Here is a 7,602-nt window from a genome sequence, read left to right as displayed (position 1 = left end):
CTCGCAATTTTGAAGTCCTTGGGGACGTGTCCCTGTTTTATGGAGAGGTTTATTATGTGTGTGATGACTGGGGTGATGGCTGCTGCTGAGTCTCTGAGGAATTTGGAGGGGATGTTCCATCAGGTGCCACAGACTGTTCCTATCTAGACTGTCAAAGGCCTGTTCGAAATCGATGAAGTTGATGTATAAAGAGCTGTTCCATTCCAGGGACTGTTCGATGATAATCCTCAGTGTGGCGATCTGGTCTATGCATGACCTTTCTTTCCGGAATCCTGCTTGATGGTCTCTGAGGAGCATGTCAACGGCAGTCTTCATCCTATCTAGAATTATCCGGTTGAAGACTTTGCTGGCGGTTGAAAGTAGCGTGATCCCCCGGTAGTTCTTGCATAGTGCAAGGTCCCCTTTCTTTGGTATCTTCACTATGTAGCCTTCTTTCCAATCTTTGGGTATCCTTTCTTCTTGCCAAATTTTCCTCATGAGGGGATGGAGTGCTTTGATGCTTGTAGTGATGTCGGTCTTGAATGCTTCACTCGGAATGGTGTCTGGTCCTGCTGCTTTCCCATCTCTCAATTGTGATATTGCTTTCCTAGTTTCTTCTTTTGTTGGGGGGGTCATTTTCAGTGGGAGTGTGTCTGTTGCTGCTTGTATATCTGCTGGGATGCTCGCTGGTGCTCTGTTGAGCAGCTCTGTGAAATGTTCTACCCATCTTCTTGTTTGTTCTAATTTTATTTATCCTATATTATAGTGTAGTGTTAGTTTGCTCTGTGTTTGGCATGTACAGGGTTAAGCGGGGAGTTTGTTTGTTTGGCAGTCGGCCAGGTTGTGCTGCTGGCTGATGTCAGACGCCAGTATGGAGTTTGCCAAACTCGGCAGGAAGCATGGTGTAAAGATTAATGCTTCTAATGCTGTTTCCTCCTGGCAACATCACCTCCTGGTTTGGGAATAGCACTGCACAAGACCGAAGCAGACTACAAAGAGTGACACGTTCAGCCGAACGCACAATTGGAGGGGGGCTCCCCACCCTCGAGAACATTTACAACAAGCGTTGCAAGGGCAAGGCTAAGAGAATCATTAAAGACTCCAGTCACCCGAACAACTGCCTCTTTGAACTGCTGCGGTCAGGCAAGCGATACCGGAGTCTCAAGGCGAGCACAGAAAGACTCAGAAGAAGCTTCTATCCCCAGGCCATCAGGCTGCTAAACGAACAATGAATGAACACTACACAACAACAACCACCAAACGCACATAGCACACACATCCACACGCACACACTCACTTTAAACAAACACACTGTAGCACCCACTCCACACACTTTATAGCACACACCCACTTTAAACAAACACACTGTAGCACCCACTCCCCACACTTTATATTTATGGATGAAGGATTGCACTACAACTCGTACACCTTACTGTAAATTGTACCTAAAATTGTACCTCATCCCATTTCTGCTTTGCACTAGATAGTACTGTACATTAGTACACTGCATAGTATTGTATATTATATGGTAACTCAGAACATTGTACATATGTCTATACAGAACACTGTGACCTCATTTTTCTTCTTCTAAATTACATGCTATATTATGTTATTATGTTATTTGATACTATCTTGTTTAGCACAGTCTCTGGAGCGTAACAGTAAGAAGCATTTTGTATGAAAGTATTCTGTACTTCTGTATGACAACTATTAAAGAACTTGAACTTGAACTAATGTGTCCATAGAGGACTGTAGTTTGGCAGTCGGTCACGTGGTGGGGCATAAAAGTGTGAAATCAGCTGCGAGGATGAACGGTGGAGTTGTCATTTTCCTGGACTGTCTTGAGAAGGTGCACTCGGTTGTAGAATCTGGAGTCAGTATCGAGGATGTGTTTATTGCCGTGGCGCCTCTCTCCACACCAGGCAAAAGGATTAATATAAATAACATCCCGCCGTTCATAAGTGACGAAATACTGATAAATCAACTTGCACGATATGGGAGGATAATTTCCCCAATAAGGAAACTGTCGTCTGGATGCAAATCTCCGCTGTTAAAACATGTTGTCTCACATAGACGCCAGGTTTGAATGATTCTAGAGAACAACAGAGATGAGCTCGATTTGGTTTTAAAATTAAGAGTTGATGATTTTGACTACGTCGTTGTTGTGAACTCTGGAAACTCAAAATGTTTCAAGTGTGGAGAAGAAGGACATTTGGTCCGCGATTGTGTGAGGGAAGAGGGGAGAGGCGCACAATCTCAGCCCCGAGCTGCGCGCAGTGCAGCAGGTATAGAGAAAGGAGGGGTGAGAGACGCTGTTCCAATAGTATCCAGCTGCAGGACCACAGAACCCGCTGTTCCCCCCTCAACCAGTGGTAGTGCAGGTACAGAGGAGGGAATGAGAGACGGGGCTCGGCAGCGCAAGGCTGCGGGTAGTGCAGGTACAGAGGAGGAGGGGGTGAGGGACGCTGTCCCCCCCTCAACAAGTGGTGGAGTTTTTTTGGTCCCCCCAAGCCCAACACCGCGTCAGAGAAAGAAAGGGGATAAGGAAAATATGACAAGTGACAGTGAAGTAATAGGGAAAAAGCCGAATGTGGTGGTGGACAATGTAAACAGTCAGACAGTGGATGACATGGTGGGAAGTGATGGAGAGGTGGGGGAAGATATACTTTTATTATTTGGAAAGGAAAAAGAAAGTGGCAACAGTGGTCTTCAGGATAAAGAAGGAGTGACAAGTTTGGTCAAAGAGAGGCAGGAGGATGTAGAAGGCACAGGTTCCTCTCAGTCCAGCATGGACGAGGATGAGGTTCCAAATTCTGAGGAAGATGAGTTTCCAAATGCTTCTCAAGTGTCTGATTTACAACGAAATTTTTTTTTATGCAGTCAGGCAGATACAGCAGTTCCTGCACACAACAAAAAATTTGAAAAATGTCAAAGTTGGAGATTTTTTTGAAGATATGGAGATGTTTATTTTTTTCAGCAAGGACTCAAATGAGGTTGAAGAACAATGGGGGGGTACACTTCCCAGGAAGTTTTTAGACTGAGAATTTTTTTACAGAAGCTCAACAAAATGGATAATCTGTTGTGCACTCCTTCTAATCAAATCAAATCAAATCAAATTTATTTATAGGGCCCGACAACACACGTTAATGTCCCCATGGGCCGTACAGGTCTTCTTTAAATAAGTCAAGAACAGAACAAGAACACCATAGGGTCCAAATTTTTTTTAGATGAATGCAAATAAATGAAAGAATGCAAGCACTCCCAGACATACCCCACGCGAAGGTAAGGAAAAACTCACTAAAACCTAACAATAGGGAAAAAAAAGCTCCACAGGCAATGTGGAGGAGAGAAACCTTAGAAGGGCTGTTCAAGGGGGGATCTCCCTTCTTAGATGTCGGTGATAGTAGTGTTGCAGACGGACAGTTGGTAAGCATGCACTCATGTGTGTGGTGAAACACAGATGAGTGCATGCAATAGCAACTGTACATTTTGAAAAATTAAAGATAGAGCTAATAGCGATAGCAACTGAACATTTTGAAAGATTAAAGATAGAGTTGATAGCGGATCTATTTGAGGCACAGGGGCGGCGCAAGAGGGTCACGTCCTCCCCGTCTTAGTCACGGGACATTCAACACTCCGGTCGTTGCTCAGGGACAGCCGGAGACAGGGGGAAGGGGGGGTGGCGCAGAGAGGGTCGCGAACTCCCCGACATCATCGCGGGACATCCGGCACTCCGGTCACCACTACGAGACCTCCGGAGACAGGGGGGCACGCAGAGGGGGTCGCAATCTCCCGGCCTTCGTCACGGGACGTCCAACACTCCGGTCAACACTCCAGGACAGCAAGTCATAGGAAGACAGGGAGACGGGACAGGCGTTAGACAGCTCATGAGATTGTAGTAGGCGGACATAGCAATAGATACAAGTGGTAGGCATATATGTGAATGGAGTAGATATATGAAGTAAGCGTATTATGTGAATAGAATAGAAGTACTTAACCCAGCAATGAAACCGCGTTGACTGTTAATCTGTTAACAGTCTGTTAATCAGTTGACAGGACCACGGACAGACGGCGGTGAATAACTGATCCAAGGCCTCGGAGGTGCATGTAGAGCAGTCACTACAAGCTTGGCCAAGACCCCGAGGCATCCATCACCTTGGTCAGCGCCAGGAGACGGGTACTCAGAGAGAAGGGGGAGGGAGGGGGGGGGGGGGGGGGAAGAGTTAGAGAGTTCCCATGTTTGTGGTGCTGCAAAGGAGCAGACATGTAGTACCCTGTAGTGCCATGTAGTACCCCGTAGTGCCATGTAGTACCCTATAGTACCCCATAGTGCCATGTAGTACCCCGTAGTATCCTGTAGTACCCTGTAGTGCCATGTAGTACCCTGTGGTGCCTTGTGGTACCATGTAGTACCCCGTAGTGCCATGTAGTTCCATGTAGTGCCATGTAGAGCTATGTAAGCCATGTAGTACCCTGTAATGCCATGCAGTACCAAGTAGTACTCTGTGGTACCATGTAGTACCCTGTACCCTAACTAAACTACCCTATAGTAAACTACCCAGTGGTACCATGTAGTACCCTGTACCATAACTAAACTACACAGATTAATCTAAAGGTCAGTCCCCGACCAGGTGAGATCAAGGTAGGTTGAAGGAGAGAGAGAAAAGATGAGTCTTAAGCAGGGATTTAAAAGCTTCGACAGAGCAGGCGCCCCTGATGACGGCAGGTAATTTGTTCCACAGGTAGGGAGCGCGGTAGACAAAGGCTCTGTGGCCGGCGGATTTCTTTTTAACCCTAGGGGTCGATAGAAGCCCCGCATTTTGTGAGCGCAGAGCACGAGCGGGCGAGTATCGGGAGATGAGATCGGATAGATAGAGCGGTGCAAGCCCATTTAAAATTTTGTAGGTGAGGAGATCATGGAGATCATGGAGCCTTTGATGTATGGAGCCTGGCTGGACATTCAGGAAGGGAGTAGACCTGGGCTTGGACAGTGTCTGCAATCAGTTGGGACAATGAAACTGAAAGATGTTGTGGATGTAGCCGGGTCAGTTTTTCGCCACGCAGAGGAAGTGGCTTCTTTATTGGGGCTGAGGACAGCCTGTCACAACAGAGTCTGTTTGGACGATTGGACTGAAGCGCGGAGCATCGGGGGACAATACCTGTTGCAGGATTATTTCAGTGGAACGGAGGGTCCTGATGAAGGGGATCTAGTTCATGCGCTGAATATAAAAACGGACACAAATGGACTGACGGGACCCTTCTTGGGTTGCTCATATGTTGTTCTTGCTGAGATATATGTGTTGAATGGAAGTATGGACAGTATTTTTGTTGTGTTGCAGAAGGACAGTTGTATTTTAGCATTTTTTTTATTGTGAGATCTCATGTGGTTTTAAGTGTGATGGGGACACATGTTGCCAGATATAATGTGTAGTTAGTTATTTAATTGTATTGACACACACATTGTAATGAGAATTATGTAAATAAATGTTTTTTCTAAAATAAAAAAAAAAAAAAAAATCTCTCTCTCTCTCTCTCTCTCTCTCTCTCTCTCTCTCTCTCTCTCTCTCTCTCTCTCTCTCTCACACTCTCTCTCACACTCTCTCTCTCTCCTTTCACTCCAACACCCCACCACACTCATTCTTGCCTTCTCTCTCTCTCCCCACTTGTGTGAACATCAACGCCCCTCCCGCTCCTCTCATCCTCCCTCTCCATCTTCCTCCACCCCTTGGTAGTTGATTATGGAGGCATCAGATTATCTATTGGTCGTGGTCTATTATAGAATGCGGCCGTGTGTTTTGGTTCAGCCGGCTCAGCCAAACCAGACAGATATCTTACTGCCCAGTCCACCTCTCCGCCCAGAAGCAATACTATCTTTATCTCGGGGAAAAAACACTGAAAGGAAGTCAGTGGATTTGGTAGAGGAGAAATAATGTCAGCCGGGGGCCAAAGTAAACAAAGGGTAAGAGTATTTCCTTTTCTTTCTCTGTTGTTTTTTGTTTCATGTGCAGCGTTGTTATCAGGATTTGTTCTGTTTTTTTCGACATGAGGACAGGATAACACAGGAGGCTCTGCCTGTGGGTGTCATGGACAGTGAGAGCTACCATAGAGGGGGGGGGGGGGGGTGGTTTCTGGGCCTAACTGGCTGAAACATCAGTGAAGGGAGGTGCCCACTTGATAACCCTCGGTGATATGCTGCTCTCACTGCCTATCTATCTACAGTTGGGTTGTGGTGACCATTGGGGGCCTCCCCACCGTATATGTATATATTCTCTCCCCACCGTATGTATATTTTTGTAGATTTCCTCCCCATCATAAGTATATATTCTCTGTTAGGATCTATGGGGAACAGTACTGTATATTTGCATATCGTATGTCAACAAACCAGCATTGAACTATGGGTCTCAGCGGCCGAGGAAAGTTTAAAGCCATGATCTAGCAGTGCAGCGGGGTTGGGAGTGTTGGTCCTGGGGGGTCCGGGGGGTCCTGGGGTGGGAGTGGGGGAGGAAATGTCTTTTGTGGTGACTGTAATAATATAATTTGTATTAGATGTGTATGTTCTGTATTTATTATTTTTGTTATTTCTATTGACATTATTGTTATTATTATTACTATTATTGTCCTGTGATGTCCTGTTTACTATTATTACTACTGTATTGTGTCATGTTTTATGTTCCATGTGAAAGAAAATAAAGAAAATATATTTTTTTCTAAGAGATTGTAAAGCAGTTGAATATATTCAACGTTGACATAGTGACCACTGGTTGCAAAATCAATACTTTTGATTTGCTGTTTCCCTGCTTTCATAAAAGCACAGAGGAAATCAATACAACTGCATCACATCTCTGAGGACCATATTTCAAAGGACAATTATTGTGGCTAATCTTAATTTTCTGACAAACACTAGAGCCATAGAGAAAACTCCTGTTGCGAATGAAACAGGATGTTGTGGTTGGGATTTGATTTATAATAGCAGTCTTCACTTGCTGAGGTCCAATGGGAAGGCGGTTTTAAAACGACAGGTGTGGTGTTATGTTAATGTGTGTGCGTTAATACGACACAGATACAGGCACGCGTACTGAACGTCCCGGACAGTTATGCGGGGGCAGAGTAGACTAGGACGGAGAATAACAGACCTGTCTGGTGGAGCTACGGAGCTAGCGAACACACGTTCAAATACAGAGGACTCACGTGTATACTTGGAATAATGTGACAGTGGGAAGTGGGATTATGTTCAAATACTATTGGATTTTTTATTATAATAAAATATTGAATCTTGATTACTATCTTGACTATTTTCCTTTATCTTCTAGTTGGTTATAAGATCTCACAAGTTTCAAGTTTGCTTTTATTTGTCATGTATAAAATACATGAAATGCTTCGGTTCTGTGGGAGTCCCTGAGAATGTGCTCATTCACTGCCAGCCATTACCCTCATCCTGTTCTAGCTAGGCCACACTTTAAAGCTAGGGGATATCTATATTCTATATTATAGCTATGGATACAATACTATGGTCATTATGTAAATGCAGATATGTGACCCAGCACAGACTCTGGGTCCTTTAGAAGGATCTTCAAATCGGGGCGGATACTTTTTCAATATATGATTTGAAGATCCTTCTAAAGG

The sequence above is a fragment of the Notolepis coatsorum genome (assembly GCF_963971535.1).
Source record: "Notolepis coatsorum genome assembly, chromosome: 2".
Taxonomy (NCBI): Eukaryota; Metazoa; Chordata; class Actinopteri; order Aulopiformes; family Paralepididae; genus Notolepis; species Notolepis coatsorum.
Note: the sequence above shows the minus strand (reverse complement) of the source record.